This window comes from Sminthopsis crassicaudata, chromosome 1, assembly GCF_048593235.1.
Source record: "Sminthopsis crassicaudata isolate SCR6 chromosome 1, ASM4859323v1, whole genome shotgun sequence".
In the NCBI taxonomy this organism is placed as follows: Eukaryota; Metazoa; Chordata; class Mammalia; order Dasyuromorphia; family Dasyuridae; genus Sminthopsis; species Sminthopsis crassicaudata.
Genome location: NC_133617.1, coordinates 212,992,513 through 213,015,758, shown reverse-complemented (window position 1 = coordinate 213,015,758; position 23,246 = coordinate 212,992,513).

Genomic DNA, 23,246 nt, shown 5'->3' with positions numbered 1-23,246 from the left:
AAGCTAGTTCTGCCTGTTTTCCCTTTTTTTCTGAGTTGGTAGTTTGCCTTCTGCACTGGGACTGCTGGCTGTCCCATTAGTCTGTTTTGCTACAATTTTACTGAACCAGGATCATTGGTCTCAGTTGCTGATTAAAACTCTCCAGTAGACTTTTCTGGACATTATTTAAGCTGAGATGCATAACCCTTTTACCTCAGTGAGATTGACCTTTCTTGAAATCCTTCCAAATATATTGTGCTGGAAAATTGTTTCATTTCATCTCTTCATGCACTTGTGTTGTTATAATCTCTGTTTGTGGCTTGGTTTCATGTAGTTTTCAAGGAAAAATGGGAAATCTCTAAGAGTTTCCTGACTTCATTATGCCATCTTGGCTCTGTCCCGGGAAATTTTGTCCTATTCTATTATTTTAAAGAATTGTTTTCTTCATTGAAATTTTGTATTTCTTTTCCATTGAACCAATTTTGATTTTGAACAGTTTCCTCTTCAGTAGATTCTTGTGCCTTTTATAACATTTGATATATTCTGATTTTTAAGATCTTATTTTCAGTGTTACTTACCAAGATGTTGACACTTTTTTTTTGGTGTGATATCATTGCATCACTCATTTCCTATTTTTCTTTTAACTTCCATTTACTTTTGAAAATCCTACTTTGAAAGGACAGAGCCATGATGGCAGGTGGAAAAATTGAAATTTTTTGAGCACTCTTCAGTTTTCCCTCCAAAAAAAGTTAAATTAAGTCTCTAAACATATTTTGAAGTGACAGAATTCCCAAAAAGTTTGAATGGGCAATTTCCAGTCTAAAATAACTCAGAATGATTTAAAGAAATGATTGTCTCATTTGGATAAAATAGAAGCACAGTTTATTGCAGTAATGTCCCCCAAAAAAACTTGTGGGAAGCTCGTTTTCATAGGACAGAGAAGGAACAAAGAACTGTCAGTACAAGATCAGCAGAACAGTGGCACAGTAGGTAAATGTGAGGCCTTCAATCACAGCATAGAAGCCAAATTGCCAGCCCCACAAACTAGGAAATGACTAGATGAATAGGTCACCCCAGTTCATTGAGGCAGCTGCTTACATCTGAGGCCTTAGCACATAATGCAAGTGATAAGGGCCTTGGCTCCTAGCACAAGAAAAGTAGACCAATGCTCTCTGTGCCCTAGGAGCATTGATCAGTGTTGAAGACCACAAATTATGCTTTAAAATGAGTTAGAAATAGAAAAGAGCCATGGTATAGAAAACTATTCTGCTGAGATGGCAGATCTAAACATAAACTCAGAAGAGGATACCTGTCAAAGCAGGTACATATGAAACCTAAAATTGTACTGAAGTTTAGAAACCCTTTTGGAAAGAGCTCAACAAAGATTTTTAAAATCATGTAAATACAATTGAACAAAAAATTAGCAAAGAAATGAAAGGTATTCAAGAGAGTCAACAATTTGGAAAAGGAAATAGGAAATGACTGAAGAAAGCAATTCCTTATAAGTAGACGGTCAAATGAAAAAAAATACAAAAAGTAATAGAAAATTATTTTTGAAAAAGTATAATTTGGCAACTGGATACTAATGACACCATTAGACATCAAGAATTATTTAAGAAGAAATAAACAAAACCAAAAAAAATGGAAAAAACAGAAGAAAATGTAAAATATTATGTTGGAAAAACAGCTGACATGGAAAATAGAACCAGGAGGGTGATTTAAGAATTATTGGACTACAAAAAAGCCATGATGAAAAAATATTGAAGAAACAAACAAACAAAAAAGCCAAGACAAGAGAAGAAAAGACAAGAAAAGCAAAGAAAAACCTTGGAGAGCATCTTTTAAGAAATTAACAAAAAAAAAAAAAAAAAACAAACAAACAAAAAAAAAAAAAAAACAGAATATCCTTGAAGCCAAGGATAAAATACAAACTAAAAGACTTCACCCTTCACTTCCTGAAAAAAGGATTCTGTTTAAGATTAATCAGTGGACTTCTGGCCAAGATGGAGGAAAGGACACACACATCTGCTTAAGCTCCACATTTTCTCTCAGAATAATTTATCTCTTGACAAGACTCGGAATTCATGCTTGACTGAAAAACCCCACAAATAATTACCAAGAGAAGGTATTCTCGAAATTCACCAGAAAAGGTCTGTTTTTGCTCATGGGTGGGGACAGTTTTAGATTGGGCACAAACTGAAGGCAGACAGCTACAGCACAGCAAAGTAAGGCAGGAAGTTCACAGCTGAGTAGACTGGAGGGGGCTTTTTTGTGGAAAGAACTTTAACATCTTGTTGGCTAATTACTCAGAGTACAGAGGAAGTACAGCCTTTGCTGTCCTCTTAGTGCTTTGCTGCTGCCCCCTACAGTCTATAGAGGAAGCTTGATAATACCATCCAGCCTTCCCAAGTAAAAAAAAAAAAAAAAAAAGATCATTTATTTTAATTGTTAGTTTGTTTTCTTTGACTCTTCTTTAACAAAATAAGCAAAAAATTAAAACATATCCTAACTATTGATAGCTTCTATATGGATACAGAGCAGACTTTAAATCCTGAGGAGACTAAAAACAGATCTTCTCCAGATCAATTCCCCTGGAAAAAGATATTCATTTTTGCTAGGTAAGTTATTTTTGGCTGCATACCAAGTTCATTAGCCTTTCGGAATATCATATTCCAGGCCCTTTGATCCTTTAATGTGGATGCTGCTAGATCCTGGATCATCCTTATTGTGGCTCCTTCATATTCAAATTCTTTTTTTTTTTTTTTTTTTTTCCTACCACTTGCAGTATTTTTTCCTTCATTTGATGGTTCTGGAATTTGGCCACTATATTTCTTGATGTGTTGATTTTAGGGTCCCTTTCAGTAGGTGATTGATGAATTCTTTCATTTTCTATTTTACCCTCTGTTTCTATAACATCTGGACAGTTTTCTTTGATAATTTCCTGGAAAATATTGTCCAAGCTCTTTTTTTCATCATATTTTTCAGCAAGTCCAATAATTCTCAGATTGTGTCTTCTGGATCTATTTTCCAGGTTTTTTTTTTTTTTTCCCAAGAAGGTATTTTACATTTTTTTCCCATTTTTTTCATTTTTTTTGGTTTTGCTTGACTGATTCTTGGTGTCTCCTCAAGTCATTTGATTCCATTTGTTTGATTCTGGTTTTCAATGAAGTGTTTTCTTCACTCACTTTTTAAATGTCCTTTTCTAATTGTCAAATTGAGTTTTTAAGTGAGTTGTTTTGTTCTATTTAATTTTTTTTTCCATTTTGCCAATTTTTTTTTTTTTAGAGAGCTATTTTCTTTTTCCAACTCACTAATTCTGTTTTACGAGGACCAGATGATATCCCCTTTTTGGGATTCATCTTGAGATGGTCTGTTTTTAGTCTCCTCAGGGTTTAAAGTCTGCTCTCTATCCATATAGAAGCTATCAGTAGTTAAAGTGTGCCTTAAATTTTTACTTATTTTGTCAAAGAAGAGTCAAAGAAAACAAACTAATAAGAACAAATAGTCTGCTTTTTTCAGGGAGGGAGGGGGGAGCTGGATGGTATTACTGAGCTTTCTCTACAGAACGTAGGGGGCAGCAGCGAGGCACTAGCAGGACAGCAAAGGCTCCAATGTGTCTGTGCTCTAAGACTCTGAGAGGTCTCAGACTCTGCAGAGTCACTCAGAGTGGGTGTGGCTGGGTCCAAAGAGATGCTAGCTTTTTGATGTTATACACTTTACCCCCTGTGTTTTTAGCTTCTCTGCTTGTCTTCTGGCTTGTTGCCAGGGCAAAGTAGCCAACAAGGCATTAAAGCTCTCTCCACAAAAACGGCTATTACACACCACACCCTTCTATTCTGCTCAGCTGTGAGCTGCCTGCCTTACTGTGCCTGCTGTGCTGCTGTTGCCTGCCTTCAGTTTGTGCCCAATCTAAAACCATCCCCACCCACAGACCTTTTCTGGTGAATTTCAAGGATATCTTCTCTTGGCAATTATCTATCTATCTATCTATCTATCTATCTATCTATCTATCTATCTATTTGTTTGTTTATTTGTTTATTTGTTTATTCATTCATTTATTTATTTGTTTGTTTGTTTGTTTGTTTGTTTGTTTGTTTATTTATTTGTTTATTTGTTTGTTTGTTTGTTCCAGTAAAGCACTAATTCCAAGGCTTGTCATGAGATAAACTATTCTGAGAGAAAATGCAGCCTTTAAGCAGATGTGTGTGTCCTCTCCACCATCTTGGCTGGAAGTCCCGGTATTTCATTTTTTTTTTTTAATCTGGAAAATGATAATGATGATAACAATGATACTACTACTAATAATAGTGATACTTATATTTCCACCTTTTATGGTTGTTGTGATGATCAAATAAGAAAAAATATGTAAAGTGTTCTGCACATCTTAAAGCATGGTGTAAAGGCTAGGTAATGTTATCACTACTATTTCTTTCTTTTTTTTTTTTGTTTTTGCTGTTGCCATCCTGCAGCTTCCAGCATCTCCAGCACCACTAGTGTCACCAGTGCTAGCACTATTATCAGTAATACCATTACTACTATTGAGTTCTGATATTGATGTCATTTCTGACATGAATTGAAATTACAGTTTGAAATCAGTTAACTATAGAAGATACAGTCAAAATTATATAACATTTTAAGATTTTCAAACAATATGAAATCTTATTTTTCTATTTTTTCTTTAGTCATACAAAAGACATGAGGATGATACTTATGGAGACATATTTGATTCTTGGACAAATTTTGTCTGGTTAGTTATGAATTGAACAGTACAGACAACTGATATTTAGCAGTGAGAGTGAAACTACTATTGCTCTGCTCCACTTAATATGATCACACTACATTTTCCTTTGCAATTCTGAAAAGTACTTTTCTATGCTGTGAGCTATCTGGCCTTGACAGTGAGAAAACTGTATTGAAATAGCAGTAGTTGATAGTGTAGCTACAGATACCAACCCTTTCTTTTTATTTTTTTTTAATTTGTTAACTTAAAAAAATAGGAAAAAAGGAAAAAAAGTAAAACAGAACACAACATTGGTATGTGCTCAGCAGAACATCAAGGAGGTTACAAACACAAAATTTCCATTATAAGAAAGAACATATATTAGTAAGAGAAATTATATTTATGTGTCCTCTTTTCCTTTATTCTTTCTAGTTTGCAATCTTGTTCTCTGCTGCACACTTTTTTTTTTTTTTTTTTAACACTTTATTGCTTTCCCCTCATTCTTCCCTCTCTACTTCTCCAAACAGGCTATACTTAAGTTTGGATATATTTCCAAGATAAATACATACACACATATGAATAGACAAAGACATCCACCCTTTCTACAAAGATATGTGTGTGTGTGTGTGTGTAGATATATATATAGATATAGATATAGATATGTATATTTATATCTATATCTATATCTATATCTATCTATCTATCTATATATATATAATCTACACACACACACACAAACACACAAACTTAGACTGACATGTATACAAATCAATCTATACTAAAACACATGCACATAAACACATAAATGTATACATATATGTGTATGTATGTTTGAGAATACCCATATGACTAAGTGCATCTAAAACAATATTAGCATGGCTGACATATAATACAGATTTCTCACAATTAAAAATTTTAAGTTTGACTTTGTCTAACCTCAGATAACCAGCCATACATTTTTCTATTACTTTTGAGTCCTCCTTGTTGTAGTGTTTGTATATATTTCTTATTTCTTATCCTTGCTAATTTACTGCTCTAATTCACTCTTTCACTTGCTTTGACATCACTTAAATTTCCCTCACCCATGGATCCCTACCTTGTTTGTTTCTTTCATTTTTTCATTCCTCCTCCATCCATCCATCCCTTCACAGTATAAATATAGTTTTGCCTATTTAACCCATTCCTGATGTGAGTAGCTTTTTTTTTTTTTTCAAAATTACAAGCCCTCAGGGACTTCTAGCCAAGATGGCGGCATGGCAGCAGACAGCTGCTTGAGCTGCGAATTTTCTCTCAGGACTTACTTCATTAAAAGCCTGGGAGTTAATGCTTGACTGAAAAGAAACCCACAAATAATCACCAACAGAAGACATCCTTGAAATTCACCAGAAAAGGTCTGTGTTTGCTTGGGGGAGGGGATGAACAGACTGAGCACTGATTGAGGGCAAGCAGATAGAGAGAGGCAGGCAGCTCACACAGCTCAGACCACAGGGGGGAGTGGTACAATCTCTTCCATTTCTGTGAAAAGACTATTACCCCAGTGTGGATGTTCTGTCTTGGCAGCAAGCTTGGAGTAGCAGAGAAGGTGTAAACACTGGAGGTAAAGAATAAAACCCTGGAAAGCTAGCATCTCTCAGGACCTGGCCACTCCCACCCTCACCCAGGGTGACTCAGAACATTCTTAGAGCCTCAGGGCACAGATGCAATTCAGTCATCTCTGTCCTGTTAGTGCCTCTCTACTGTCTCTAACAGTCTGTAGAGGAAGCCCGATAACACCATCCAGCCCCATCCCCCCCAAAAAACATACCAATTGTCTCTCTTGTCAATTTATTTTCTTTGATTCCTGCTCTGACAAAATGAACAAAAATTTTAAAAGGGCTCTAACCATTGACAGCTTCTGTATGGAGAGAGAGCAGACTTCAGGCACTGAGGAGACTAAAAGCAGATTGTCTCCAGAGGAATCCCCTAAGGAGGATATGATCTGTTCCTCAATACATAAGGAAATCGAAAAGGCTCTCACAAGAGAGCTGGAAGAGAAATGGGAAAAAGAAAGGGAAGCTTGGCAAGAGAGTGTGGAGAAATTATCCCATGAATTTAAAGACAGAGTGGATAAAGAAATCAAATCATTGAAAAATAAAATTAGTGAATTAGAAAAGGTAAACAACTCCAAGAAAAATAGGATTAGTGAGCTGGAAAAAGAAAACAGCTCTCTAAAAATAAAATGGATGAAATGGAAAAAAATTCCATAGAAGAAAAACATTCACTTAAAAACTCAATTGGACTATTACAAAAAGATATAAAAAAAGTGAGTGAAGAAAATACATCATTGAAAATTACAGTGGAACAAGTAGAAATGAATGACTCAAGGAGAAACCAAGAGGGAGTCAAGCAAAACCAGAAAAAAACAAAATAATTTAAAAGAATGTTAACTACCTTATTGGAAAAACAACAGACATGGAACACAGATCCAAGAGAGACAATTTGAGAATAATTGGACTCCCTGAAAAATGTGAGGAATAAAAGAGCCTGCACACTGTTTTCCAGGAAATTATCAAAGAGAATTGCCCAGACGTTTTGTAAACAGAGGGTAAAATAGACATTGAAAAAATTCATCGATCACCTACAGAAAGGGACCCTAAAATCAAAATGCCAAGAAATATATTGGCCAAGTTCAAGAACCATCAGACGAAGGAAAAAATATTGGAAGGTGCTAGAAAAAAACAAACAAACAAACAAAAAAAAACAATTCATATATGGAGGATCCACAATAAGGATAATCCAGGATCTAGCAGTATCCAAATTAAAAGAATGAAGGGCCTGGAATATGATATTCTGAAAGGCTAAGGAACTTGGTATGCAGCCAAGAATAGCTTATCCAGCAAAAATGAGCATCATTTTCCAGGGAAGAAGATGGACATTTAACAAAATAAATGAATTTCATCTATTCCTGATGAAAAAATCAGATCTACAAAAAAAGTTTGATCTTCAAATATAGAACTCATGAGATTTCTAAAAAGGTAAAAAGAAATCTTGAGAACTATATTTCTGCCATAAAGATAGGTAAAGAACACAGGTATAATTTGTCCTAGAAACTAGAGGTGGAAAGGAAATTATATCATAAAAATAGGTAAAGTGGTTGTACTATATCTTATGAAGAGGCCAAGGTAACCTATTATATCTGAGAGAAAGAAAGGAGGGGGATGAACATAGTGTGTATCAATAGACATATTCAATTTATGGTGAAGCTAATGGACAGCATAGATAATGAAGCAGTGTCAATGTTAAACATATAGGCATCAAGTGGTGCATTATCTAAATTCTTAAAAGAGAAATTAAGAGAGCTGAAAAAAGAAATAGATAGCAAAACTATAATAGTGGGATATCTCAACCTTGCACTCTCAGAATTAGATAAGTCAAACCAAAAAATAAATAAGAAAGAAGTCAAAGAGGTAAATAGAATACTAGAAATGTTTGATATGATAGATCTTTGGCGAAAGCTAAATGGAGACAGAAAGGAGTACACTTTCTTCTTAGCAGTTCATGGAACCTATACAAAAATTGATCACATACTAGGACATAAAAACCTCAAAATCAAATGCAGTAAGGCAGAAATAGTAAATGCATCCTTTTCAGACCACAATGCAATGAAAATTACATTCAATAAAAAGCTGGGGGAAAATAGACCAAAAAATAATTGGAAACTGAATAATCTTATACTAAAGAATGATTGGGTAAAACAGCAAATCATAGACATAATTAATAACTTCACCCAAGAAAATGACAGTAATGAGAAATCATACCAAAATGTGGGGACACAGCCAAAGCAGTAATAAGGGGAAGTTTTATATCTCTAGAGGCCTACTTGCATAAAATAGAGAAAGAGGTAAATGAATTAGGCTTACAACTAAAATTTCTAGAAAAGGAACAAATTCAACCCCCCCCAGACAAACACAAAACTTGAAATACTAAAAATTAAAGGTGAAATTAATACAATTCAAAGTAAAAAAAAAAAAAAAAAAAAAAAACCAAGTATTGAATTAATTAATAAAACTAAGAGTTGGTTCTATGAAAAAACCAACAAAATAGACATACCCTTAGTAAATCTGATTAAAAAATAAAAGAGGAAAAGTGAATTGTTAGTCCTAAAAATGAAAAGGGAGCACTCACCACTAATGAAGAGGAAATTAGAACAATAGTTAGGAGCTACTTTGCTCAACTTTATGCCAATAAATTCAATAACTTAAATGAAATGGAAGAATGCCTTAAAAATATAGCTTGCCCAGATTAACAGAGGAAGAAGTAAGTAGTCTAAATAGTCCCATTTCAGATAAAGAAATAGAACAATATATTAATCAACTCCCTAAGAAAAAAACTCCAGGACCAGATGGATTTACAGATGAATTATACCAAATATTTAAAGAACAACTAACTCATATGCTGTAAAAACTATTTGAAAAAATAGGGATTGAAGGAGTCCTACCAAATTCCTTTTAAGACACAGGCATGGTACTGATACCTAAACCAGGTAGATTGAAAACTGAGAAAAAAATCTATAGAGCAATCTCCTTAATGAATATTGATGCTAAAATCTTAAATAAGATATTAGCAAAAAGACTTCATAAAATCATCCCGAGTATAATTACACTATGATCAAATAGGATTTATACCAGGAATAGCAGGGCTGGTTTAATATTAGGAAAACTATTAGTATAATTATTTTAAGGTACCAAATTATTGATTTCAATTTGAAACATATAGTATACATTTCCATGTAAAAAGATAAACAATTTTTCCATGTTAAGTTCCTTGAAATGAATGTTGGATGTTCACTCTTTTATGTTTGGATTTGGTTAAAATAAAGTCCCAAATATCTTCAAGTTTTTTGAATTCTCTTTTTAAATTTAATATTATGGAAAAATTTGCAGGATATGATAATTTTGGCTATAGGCCTAGTTCTTTTGATAGACAGCATGTATAATTCCCGGACTTGTAGTCTCTTATTGTGACTGCTATTAGATCCTGTACAATTCTTGCTGTAGCTCCAGCATATTTAAATTGTTTTTCCCCTTGTTTCTTCCAAAATGTTCTCTTTGGTCTGGGGTTTCTAAATTTGTCAATAATAATCCTATTTTTTTAATATATAATAAAGATTTCTCTGAGGGGGTGTTCAGTGGATTTTTTTTCCATGTCACTTTCCCTTCATTCTATCACTCTATGACAATTTTCTTGGATCATTTCTTGCATTAATTTTTTTAAGGTTCTTTTTTTAGTCACAGATTTCAGATACTCTTCTTATATTTCTCTTCTTGATCTGTTTTCCAGATCTGTTGAGTTTTTTTAATAAGATGTTTCACATTCTGTTTATTTTTTTTCATTCTTTATATTGTTTTATTATTTCTTAGTCTCTTAGAGTTTCACTTGCTTCCTTTTGCCCAATTCTAATTTTCAAAGAATTATTTTCATTTTAAGCCTTTGCTTCTCCTTTTCTAGTTGTTTAACTTTTTTTTTTTAATCTTCTTGTTTTGTTTGGATGGTTTTTATTTTATATTAGTTTTTCTTCAATGTCTCATTTGATTTTGAATTATTTTTATGTTTTCTTGATTAAATATTCTCTATGCAGGGAGCAATTTAACATTATTCTTTGGGGTAGAATCTTATTTACATCAATGTCCTCCTATGAAGATGAATCCCAGTGTTTCCGGTTCCCATAGTAAGTTTCTATAGTTTTTATTTCTTTGCTGGTTAATTTTTTTTAAAGAGAAATATTAGTATAAGTATCTCTAGCCATAAGGTCATTTAAACTCTCTTATCTGAAATAGAACCCTCAATGAACAGCTCCATCCATGTGCAAGTACCTGCAACTAGCCTACCCCTGCCCTACTGCCTCTGCTCTCACCTGACATACTGGTTTCTTCTCAACCAGGGATGCCTAGCACAGCTGGGCCTGATGTTCCTAATCAGCAGGGGTTCCTTCTGTATTCTCAGACTCAGACCTCCTACACAGTTGGGATAGTGAAAGTCTCTGTGCTTCTTGCTGAGGCACCAACAAAACTCAGCTTGTGCCACGGTGTTTACACTTCACACTGATTTACTCCTCAGCCTGGGGTCTTTTTTCTGTGTGTTTGTGGGTTGTACCAGAAGAATTCCAGTTAAGTCCCAAGTCTTCTTGAATTTTCATTAGTCTATTATATAGACTATATATTATATATTATATATATTATATATTATTATATTATATAATTATATATATATATAATTATATATTATATATATCTATTATATAGACTATTATATATATATATATTAGCCTTGAAGCACAAATTATTTTTGTGGGCGCAATCTGGAATGTTTGACTTTTACACCATCTCCCCAAAAACCCTGCCCCATTCTTTATATTGTAGCATTTAAATACTAAAAGAAAATAATATGAAACAGGAATATTTATATAATGATATTGGAGAATCTGTATTAGTTTGAACATTCAATGGAATGTAATTTAATAAGAATTTGATCCTCAACTTCACAATTATAAGATAGAAGTCATATTTAGCAAATAAATATTATGGAGAATTAAAGTAAAATGTTTACATTCTAATAAATCATTTATATAATTTTGATATTTACTATTAACAAAATAATTTATTGTAAAATCATATACTACAATAAAAATAGCATAGAAAAAATATGGAAAATTTAGTGGGCTTTAAACTTAATATAAGTCAGAACTGTGAGTATAGTACTAGCATAACAAAGCACATGCAATTTTGGTCTCCATTTATGAGATACCTGGTATCCAGGAATAAGGTGGGAAAAGATCCATGGTTAAAGCAGTCCTGAAAGATCTCACACCAGAGGTTCTAGTCCTCCTAAATACCCTATGCACTCCAAAAGTCTACTGGAAAAAGAGATGAGAAATCAACACTGTATCTTTGCCAAGAAAATCTCATGGACACCTTTGTCTATGCAGTTTTGAAGAGGTGTATATGTCTGAATAACTAAAGATGAACAACAACAATCTACAGCAAGATAATCAGCATCATTGAAAGAATTCCAGCATGTATTATATTTGGGCCACTTAAAATGCCTGAGAATGTTTAATCTGGAGAAAAGAGGACAGGAGATTCATGCCAACTCTATTTAAGGGATGTCACGTGAAAGATACTTTAATCTTTTCTGCTTTGTCTCTTTGAAAGGAAAGAGGAATAATATATGAAAATACCAAAAAGGAAAACTCAGGCTTAATGTAAGAAAACAATTGTTAGCAACTTCAGCTTCATAAAATCAAAACCTTCATCCTCATAATATATGCAAGCATTCCTCCCTGGGGGTTTTCAAAGAAAAGATTACTGATCACTTGTAGCAAAGATGATCATCCAGGTATGCATTAGACACCACTGAGATTTCTTCTAAGACTGAGATGCTGTGAATGTGTGACCCTAAGCTAGAGAATCAAATGAATTGATAGTGGTTTTAAAAGGAATATTGAGAGGAAAAGAGTAAAAAAATAGCTACAACAGCAAAATTGAATTTAAAACCCAAACTAAAATTCAGGGGCCTCACAAAAAATCGATTAAAGGGCTAAATTATATTATTTATTTTCTTTTTTGAAAATTGAGCAACTGTATAATAACCAGAAATCTATTCTGTGCTAGCTTACTGTTATGGTTTTATTTTTATTATGTCTCTTTTTGCTTAGAATATTTTTTCTTTTAAAGAATGTCTTATCCATTCGGTCTGCTCATTCTATATAATTGCTATAAACAATAGTTCTTTATCAAAGAAAAGTTTTGCCTCCAATTCCTTGGATACATTTTGTTTATTCCACCAAAAAGCATAAGAAAAAATTATTATGCTTTGAATTTGGAGAGAATTGTAACTTATGCAGAAGTAGTCTCTATTCATACAATGAGATTTTAACAAAGCTGCACATACCATTTAATGGGGGAGTGTGTTTTTTTTTTTAATGAAAAAAATAGTACCAAAAAAGGAAATTAGATGGTAGTTTTAAAAATAATTAACCATGAAAATATTTGTATTTGATATTTCTAAAGTATGCAATAAAAGATATATTCTTTCCTGACAGTAATCATTATTTAAGCTGTCATTTACCAAGTCTGCAATTACATCACTTCACAGTACATGAACTACATGAGAAAAACATAGCTAAATCCATAAACAAAAGACAAAACACACTAAGAAAAATAGTCTGCCAATGTGCAACAAGATTGTTTTTTCTATGTTAGAAAATATTTTATGTGATATTTATATTTCTAGTCATTCTTAAGTAATTAAGTAAAATATGAAACAGTATAATTATATTTATTGTGCTACTTACATATAGTTTTTAAAAAGATTGCATTAGGATAATCCAGAAAGGTAAATTTTAAATAAAGCATATAAATAAAAGCTTTAATAAAAAATAAAGCATAATAAAATAGGTGTAATGGTAGTCTTGAATTCATTAAAAAATTAATTTAAATTTGAGTTTAAATTTGAGTATTTGCATGATCCCTGCCAACTGTTTAACTTAGCTGAGCCTCAGTTTATTCATCTCAAAAGGGAGAATATCATACTAACTTCTTCAAAGGGGTATTGTGAGTACCCAATGAAGCCATTAAAACTACTTTGTATATCTTAAAGTCATATATAAATGTCACACATTTTGAAGACACCATCCAAAAGCTAGAATAATTTCAATTCCTCCACTTTTTAAGGGAATAGAACAAAATGGAACATCAATATTCCTAATTTGATATAAAGATGTGTCAAGATATGCTTTGAGACTTCTGAGCTGTAGTAAAGATGGGGGAATAAAGCCAGGAAGATGCGTGAGCTCTCCCAGATTCCCTCCAAACACATGAAAACAAACCTCTGAAAAGTGTCTGATGAAATGAAACCACTCTCCAGCCCAAGATAGATTGGAAAAATTCAAGAAAGTTCTATCTCTAGTGTAACAAAGATGTTCCAGTCCAGTTCAAATAAACTCTCAATAACAGTAAATCAGCAAACAAGAGCTTCTGTCCAGGCTCAGTATAGGAGCAGATCAGTAGGACACTCTTCCATCTCATCTCAGAAAGCAAAATATGGGAAACCAGGTTGTTCCCTGAAAAAAAACAGGCAAGGCTACCCCTTGTAAACACAAAGGGTCCTGTGCTCACAACCACAGTTCAGACTTGCACAGGAAGCTTGGAACACTGCACCCTTCACCCTAAGAGCAGGGATCGACCATAAGTGAAACAAAAAAAGAAAATAACAAAGGAAAAGGAAAGAAAATGAACAAGAAATAGAAGGGAAAAAAATCCTTGACCATTTAAAGCTACTGAGGAAAGACCAAAACAGCAATTCAAATGAAGAAAAAATGTCCACAGAGGAAATCTCAGAATGATATGAATTGATATCAAGTCTAAAGAGGCTTCTTTATAGTGCTAATAAAATATTTAAAAAGACAAATACGAGAGTGAGAAGAAGAAATGAGAAAATAAATGAAAGGTATGAAAGAGAGAGTCAACAACTTGTAGAAGGAAGGAAATATTAAAGAAAACAACTCCTTTAAAAAGACAGTTGGCCAAATGCAAAAACAAAATCCACTGAAGAAAACAACACCTTCAAAAAAGAATTAATCAAATAAAAAAAAGAAATAGCTATATGAAGAAAATCACATATTAAAAACTAGAATGGGGCAAATGGAAGCTAATGACTCTATGGGACAGAAAAAAATCAATCAAAGAAATTAAAAAGAATGAAAAAAAATGGAGGAAATATGAAATAACTTGTTGGAAAAACAGGTGACATGAAAATAGATTGAGAAAAAACAATTTAAAAATTAGGAGCCTAACTGAAGGCTATGAACAAAAAATAAATATTTCTTCAAGAGAGCCTTAAGGAAAACTGATCTGATATTCTAGAAAAAGAGAGAGGAATATTCATTGAAAGCATCCATTGATAACCTTCAGAAAGAGATCCCACTAAACCCCAAGGAACATTTTTGGGAAACTTCAGAACTACAATATTAAGGAAAAATAATGCAAAATATCATAAAGAAATAAGTCAAAACTATCAAGGAGCAACAGTTAGAACTAGCCAAGATCATATAGCTTCTACAATAAAGAATCAGATGCTCTGGAACACCACATTCTGGAAGGCAAATCTAACTAGAAGTTAACTCCCCAGAAAGACTCAGCATCATTTGCCAGGGGAGGCAATGGACCTTCAATGATAAAGAGAGTTTCGATCATTTGGTTTCTTGAAAAAAAAACAGAAGTAAACAGAAAATTTAATCTACAAACAAATAATTCAAGAGAATAATAGAAAGGTAAACAGGGGAAAATATATATTCTTTAAAGAGTAAATTGTTTAAGTCCCTACATGGGATATCTAACTTTTTTTAAAATTTTAATAATTTTTTTATTATATATATTATTATAATATTATCCCTTGTATTCATTTTTCCAAATTATCCCCCTCCTCCCTCTACTCCCTCCCCCCGATGACAGGCAATCCCATACATTTTACTTGTGTTACAATATAACTTAGATACAATACATGTGTGTAAATACCATTTTCTTGTTGCACAATAAGCATGTAGCCTGGGCAGACAGATATTGGTGCTAACAATTTACATTCATTTCCCAGTGTTTCTTCTCTGGGTGTAGCTACCTCTGTCCATAATTGATCAACTGGAAGTGAGTTGGCTCTTCTTTATGTTGAAGATTTCCACTACCATCAGAATGTATCCTCATACAGTATTGTTGTTGAAGTGTACAGTGATCTTTTGGTTCTGCTCATTTCACTCAGCAACAATTGATGTAAGTCTCTCCAAGCCTCTCTGTATTCCTCCTGCTGGTCATTTCTTACAGAGCAATAATATTCCATAACCTTCATATACAAAAATTTACCCAACCATTCTCCAACTGATGGACATCCATTCATCTTCCAGTTTCTAGCTACAACAAAAAGAACTGCCACAAACATTTTGGCACATATATGTCTCTTTCCACTCTTTAGTATTTCTTTGGGATATAAGCCCAGTAGTAGCACTGCTGGGTCAAAGGGTATGCACAGTTTGACAACTTTTTGGGCATAGTTCCAAATTGCTCTCCAGAATGGCTGGATTCTTTCACAACTCCACCAGCAATGTATTAGTGTCCCAGTTTTCCCACATCCCCTCCAACATTCATCATTATTTGTTCCTGTCATCTTAGCCAATCTGACAGATGTGTAGTGGTATCTCAGAGTTGTCTTAATTTGCATTTCTCTGATCAGTAGTGATTTGGAACACTCTTTCATGTGAGTGGATATAGTTTCAATTTCTTCATCTGAGAATTGTCTGTTCATATCCTTTGACCATTTATCAATTGGAGAATGGTTCGGTTTCTTATAAATTAGGGTCAGTTCTTTATATATTTTGGAAATGAGACCTTTGTCAGAACCTTTGCTTTTAAAAATATTTTCCCAATTTGTTATTTCCCTTCTAATCTTGTTTGCATTAGTATTATTTGTACAGAAACTTTTTAGTTTGATGTAATCAAAATCTTCTATTTTGTGATCAATAATGATCTCTAGTTCTCCTCTGGTCATAAATTCCTTCCTCCTCCACAGGTCTGAGAGGTAGACTATCCTCTGTTCCTCTAATCTGTGTATGATTTCATTCTTTATGCCTAAATCATGGACCGATTTTGATCTTATCTTGGTATATGGTGTTAAGTGTGGATCCATATCTAATTTCTGCCATATTAATTTCCAGTTTTCCCAACAGTTTTTTTTCCAAATAATGAATTTTTATCCCTAATGTTGGTATCTTTGGGTTTGTCAAAGATTAGATTGCTATAAATGTACCCTTTTTTGTCCTTTGTATCTAATCTGTTCCACTGATCTACCGGTCTATTTCTTAGCCATTACCAAATGGTTTTGGTGACTGCTGCTATATAATATAGCTTTAGATCAGGTACACTTAGACCACCTTCCCCTGAGTTTTTTTTTTCATTAGTTCCCTTGCAATTCTCGACCTTTTATTCTTCCATATGAATTTTGTTGTTATTTTTTCTAGGTCATTGAAATAGTTTCTTGGGAGTCTGATTGGTATAGCACTAAATAAATAGATTAGTTTGGGGAGTATTGTCATCTTTATTATATTCGCTCGGCCTATCCAAGAGCACTGAATGTCTTTCCAATTATTTAAATCTGACTTTATATTTGTGGCAAGTGTTTTGTAATTTTTCTCATATAATTCCTGACTTTTCTTTGGGAGATGGATTCCCAAATACTTTATACTCTCAACATTTGTTTGGAATGGAATTTCTCTTTGTATCTCTTGCTGTTGCATTTTGTTAGTGATATATAAAAATGCTAAGGATTTATGTGGATTGATTTTGTATCCTGCCAATTTGCTGAAATTTTGAATTATTTCTAGTAGCTTTTTAGCAGAGTCTTTGGGGTTCTCTAAGTATACCATCATGTCATCTGCAAAAAGTAATAGTTTGATTTCCTCATTTCCTACTCTAATTCCTTGAATCTCTTTCTCGGCTCTCATTGCCGAGGCTAGCGTTTCTAGTACTATATTGAATAGTAATGGTGATAGTGGGCAACCCTGTTTCACTCGTGATCTTACTGGGAAAGGTTGTAATTTATTTCTATTGCATATTATGCTTACTGACGGTCTTAAATATATGCTCCTGATTATTCTAAGGACTAGTCCATTTATTCCTATACTCTCAAGAGTTTTTAGTAGGAATGGATGTTGGATTTTGTCAAATGCTTTTTCTGCATCTATTGAGATGATCATATGGTTCTTATTAATTTGATTATTAATATGGTCAATTATATTAATAGTTTTCCTAATATTAAACCAGCCCTGCATTCCTGGAATAAATCCTACTTGATCATAGTGTATTATCCTGGAGATGATTTTCTGAAGTCTTTTTGCTAATAGTTTATATAGCATTGGGGCTAATTGTTCTTTAAATGTTTGGTAGAATTCAAATGAGAATCCATCTGGTCCTGGGGATTTTTTCCTGGGGAGTTGATTCATAGCTTGTTCTATTTCTTTTTCTGAAATGGGACTATTTGATCAATTTATTTCCTCCTCTGTTAATCTAGGGAGCCTATATTTTTGGAGGAAGTCATCCATTTCACTTAAGTTATCAAATTTATTAGCATAAAGTTGGGCAAAGTAACTCCTTATTATTTCTCTAATTTCCTCTTCATTGGTGGAAAGATCCCCCTTTTTGTTTGTAAGACTAACAATTTGATTTTCCTCTTTCTTTTTTCTGATCAGATTTACCAAAGGTTTATCTATTTTATTGGCTTCTTCATAAAACCAACTCTTGGTTTTATTTATTAATTCAATAGTTTTTTTACTTTCAATATTATTGATTTCTCCTTTTAATTTTTGTATTTCAAGTTTAATATTTGGTTGGGGGTTTTTAATTTGGTCTTTTTCTAGCCTTTTAAGTTGCAAGCCCAATTCGTTAATTTTCTCTTTCTCTATTTTCTTCAAATAAGCCTCTAAAGATATAAAATTTCCCCTTATTACTACTTTAGCTGCATCCCACAGATTTTGGTATGATGTCTCATCATTGTCATTATCTTGGGTGAAATTATTAATTGTTTCTATAATTTGTTCTTTCACCCAGTCATTCTTTAAGATGAGATTATTCAGTTTCCAATTACTTTTTGGTCTATTTATCCCCAACTTTTTATTGAATGTAGCTTTTATTGCATTGTGGTCTGAGAAGAAGGCATTTATTATTTCTGCCTTCCTACATTTAATTTTGAGATCTTTATGTCCTAATATATGGTCAATTTTTGTATAGAATCCATGAACTGCTGAGAAGAAAGTATATTCCTTTCTATTGCCATTCAGTTTTCTCCCAAGGTCTATCATACCTAGTTTTTCTAATGTTCTATTTACTTTTTTAATTTCTTTCTTGTTTGTTTTGTGGTTTGATTTGTCTAAATCTGAGAGTGCAAGGTTGAGATCTCCCACTATTATAGTTTTACTATCTATTTCTTCTTGCAACTCTCTTAACTTTTCCTTTAGAAAGTTAGATGCTATACCACTTGGTGCATATATGTTTAGTATCAATATGGCTTCATTATTTATGCTCCCTTTCAGCAGGATATAGTTTCCTTCCTTATCTCTATTAATTAGATCAACTTCTGCTTTTGCTTGATCTGAGATAAGGATAGCTACCCTTGTTTTTTGGCTTTACCTGAAGCATAATAGATTCTGCTCCAACCTTTTACCTTTACTCTGTATGTATCTCCCTGCTTTAAGTGTGTTTCCTGCAGACAACATATTGCAGGGTTCTGATTTTTGATGCAATTTGCTATCCGTCTCCATTTGATGGGATCGTTCATCCCATTCACATTTACAGTTAAGATTACTAATTCTGTATTTCCTGCCATCATATTATCCCCAGATTATGCTTTTTCCCTTGACCCCCCTGATCCCTCTCCCCGATATTTAATTTACAGACCCCCTTGTGACACGCAACCCTCCCTTTTTTTTAGTATCCCTCCCCCCTCCCTCCAAGTCCCTTCACTTATTCTCCTTTTCCTTTTTCCTTTTTCTCTCCCCCCTTTTTAATGAGGTGAGAAAAAATTCTCTGAAAAACAAATATGTTAATTATTTACTCTTTGAGCCTCTCCTGATGAGAGTAAGATTCACACAATGATTCTCCCCCTCACTAAATTCCCTCAGATATGGTGTATTTTCTATGCCTCTTCCTGGGATGTAGTTTCGCTCTTTTTATCTTTCCTTCCCCTTTTTCTGAAACGACCTCCTTCCCTTTACTACACCCCCCTTTTTTTCTTTTATATCAGTAAAATCAAATTAACATTGAGTACTTTTTATATACCCACAACAGAGTTACAGTTCTCAAGGGTTCTGTGTACCTTTTTCTGTTTCTCTTCAGTCTTGTGGATGTAGATCAAATTTTTTGTTTAAGTCTGGTTTTTTTCTTAGAAACATATAGAATTCCTCTTTTCATTGAATGACCATCTTCTTCCATGGGAAAAGATGTTAAACTTAGCTGGGTAGTTCATTCTTGGTTGCAGTCCTTGATCTTTTGCCTTAGGTAATATTAGGTTCCAGGCCCTTCTATCTTTTAATGTGGAGGCAGCCAGATCTTGAGTGACCCTTATTGTGGCACCTTGGTATTTAAATTGTTTTTTTCTAGCTGCTTGCAGGATTTTCTCCTTTGTGTGGTAATTCTGCAGCTTAGCCACAATATTCCGTGGTGTTCTTTTTTTAGGGTCTATTTCAGAAGGAGTTCGATGAATTCTTTCCACATCTACTTTCCCTTCTGTTTCTATTATCTCTGGACAATTCTCTTTGATAATTTCCTGTAAAATAGAATCTAGGCTCTTTTTTTGGTCATAGTTTTCGGGAAGTCCAATGATCCGCAGATTATCTCTCCTAGATCTATTTTCCAGGTCTATAGATTTTCCCAGTAAGTATTTGACGTTGTTCTCCAGCTTCTCATTTTTTTTTTTTTTTTGTTTTGTTTGACTGATTCTTGGGTTCTCTGTGAATCATTCATTTCTATTTGTTCCATCCTGACTTTTAAGGAGTTATTTTCTTCTTTCACGGTTTTTAGTTCTTTTTGTAAATGCCCAATTTCGTTTTTAAATGAATTATTTTACTCTATTGAATTTTTTTCCATTTCCCTAATGTTTTTTGAGAATTATTTTCTTTTTCCAATTCAGAAATTCTATTTTCTTGAGACTTTTTTATCTTTTCCAATTCAGAAATCCTACTTTCCTTTGATTTTTTTAACCTTTTCTAATTCACAAATTTTGTTTCCCTGCATCTCCTGTGAATTCTTTATTTTTTCCAACTCCAATTTCAGAACATTGTTATTCTCTATCATAGCTTCCCTTTCCTTTCCCCATTTTTCTTCAAACCCCCTTAACTTTTTAATAGTCTCTACTATGAGAGAGTTATGTGATGGGGGGCAGGAATCGTTCCCCTTTAGGTTGTTATCTGCTGAGTTTTTGCTGTTAACTTCCTTGGGGTTGGATACCCGCTCTTTTTCTGTGTAGAAGGAATCTATAGTTTTTCTGGCTTTTTTGTTCATATTTAAAAAATCTTTTGGGGTCTGTCCCTGGGGTAGGAAATTATTTATTTACTTCTTTACCAGCTTCCTCCCAGACCGGATGGATGCAGCGGTCTTGGGCCTGAGCTAAGATAGAGCTCTGGGAGAGAGTTTTCCACCCCCTCCCTGGAGGTGCCTCAGAGGTGACTAGCACTGCTGTGCCTTGAGGGCATTGTGTTCTAGCGGCTTCCCTGAAGTTTGAGATTGAAGTAAAGAAGGCACAAAACCCAGCCTATGCTTCCCGGTGGGGCGTGGATGTCTGCAGCAGGTGACGTGAAAAGCCCCTACGCTCAAACTGGAAGTGTCTGCCAGAAACCGTGGCCCCTAGTTCAAAGGTTCCGCTTCTCTGGGACTTCCAGAGCTGAGTTCCACCCCCTCCAGCTAAGCTAGGCAGTGTGTGTTGCCTTGGGCCGTATCTGCCCACTTGTCAATCTCTTAACTAGTCTTAGGTGGGAGGTGAGGCCACACCCCCTGGTGCCGAGATCTGCTGAGTCACCCCCAGGATCCTGGGAAAATGTTATCTATCTGAATTTTTAAAGTGTTTAGATTTCCCTTCTGAACTGCTATATTATAAGCAGAGAAGAGCTAACAGCCTGTGCCAGATTCCTTTATCTCAGTGGCTTCTCTGATCCCAGAGCCCTTCCCAGTGCAATCGGCGCATTATGCTAGCACCCAGCCGTCTGTGCTGGCCTCTTTTCTTCCTCCCCTGGGAACTGACCTTTTCTGTTGAAACTCCTGATTCTCTTCAGCTGGTAAGTCGTGCTTCCAATTCCTTGTGGTATCTATCAGTCCAGCGCTATTTCTGAGGCTGATTTATCTAATTGGTTGTGAGGGAGTAAGGACATTCACAGAGTTGTGTGTTTCTTCTCCTCCATCTTGGCTCCGCCCCCCGGATATCTAACTTTTAAGAATTGTCTTTGTTGGGATCCAAGATGGTGGAGAAGGCACATGCGACTTTCTGAGCCTCTCATACCGTCACTACCAATTATTAAATTCAGCCTCAAAAATAGGGCTTGACTGATAAAATTCATGAAGATTAGAAGTGCAACTACTTACCAGCCGAAAATAATCTAGAAGATTGTCAGAAAAGGTTTGTCCTGAGCAGTGGGAACAGAGCAGTGCAAGCAGGGGATAGAACCAGAGGCTAGCTTCCAGAATGGACTGGAGGGCAGTGGTGGCCTCTGGTTAGAAAATTTACAGAGATGACTCTCCTGTAGTTCGATTGCTCTGCTTTGGTTGCAAAGCAGTAGACCAGCAAATAAATTTAAAGCCAAAGGTAGAGGTACTCTAAAAAATTCCAGAGCGTAACAGGATCTGGTTATACCCACACAAAACTGGAAGTAACTCAGCCAGCACAGACCAGAACACAGCTGTGCAGAGTCATTCTGCAGGCCTCTAGCCAGGCAGTAACTAACGTGCGCAGCAGGGGGCACAGCCCGGGGCAGCCTCCAATCTGGACATTGGGATGCTCAACCTGGGCAATAGAACTTCCACAGTGTCACTGTGCTTCCCTGGTCAGAGACACTTCCAGTGCCTCGGGGCTATTTGCTGGACAACTGCTAATACCCACAGACCCACAGTAGGCTTTGGCTTGGGGTAGTGACATTTTTGCTGCTTGACCTTTAGCCAAAGGGCAATCATAATGCCCACAGTGGGGTTCTTCACTGGGCACTTCCACAGCTCAGCCATGATACCCAAACCTGAGACATTTTTCTGTGGGGAACTTTTTCTCAGAGGACTCCTTTATTTTGCTGCTCTTTGCAGCCCGTTGGCAGGACAGCTACTGTCCATATACCTATCCCTTCTCAGCAGAGGAAGCTAGTAACCTCCTTACCCTGAAGATAAGCCCTACAAGCTTTGAAAAAATAGTAAAAAAATCAAAAGGATGATCGATAGCTTCTATACAAAAAGAGAGCAGGTTTTTGACCCCGAGGAGACTAATTGCAGACAGTCTCCAGACAATAGCCCAAAGGGGGAGGTAACATGGTCCTCATCACAAAAAGGCTCCCCTAGAAGAAACTATTAAAACTCTTAAAAGAGAGCTAGCAGAAAAAATGGTGAAAAGAAAGAGAAGCTATGTAAGAGAATAACAATTTCCTGAAATGTGAATTTGAAAAAGGTCTGCAGGGAAACAGAATCTGTGAATTGGAAAGGTAAACTACTCCCGGGAAAGTAGAATTTGTGTCTTGGAAAAGATAAAGATCTCCCAAGAAAATGGAGTTTGTGAATTGAAAAAGATAAAGAATTCCCAAGAAAGTAGGATTTGGGAAATGGGGAAAAAAATCTATAGAGCAAAACAACTCAATTAAAAACTGAATTGGACATATATAAAAAGAAATTTAAAACAAGCTAATGAAGAAAAAACTCATTAAAAATCAGAACTGAATAAATAGAATGAATGATTCATTGAGACATCAAGAATCAGTCAAGCAAAACCCAAAAAATGAAAAATT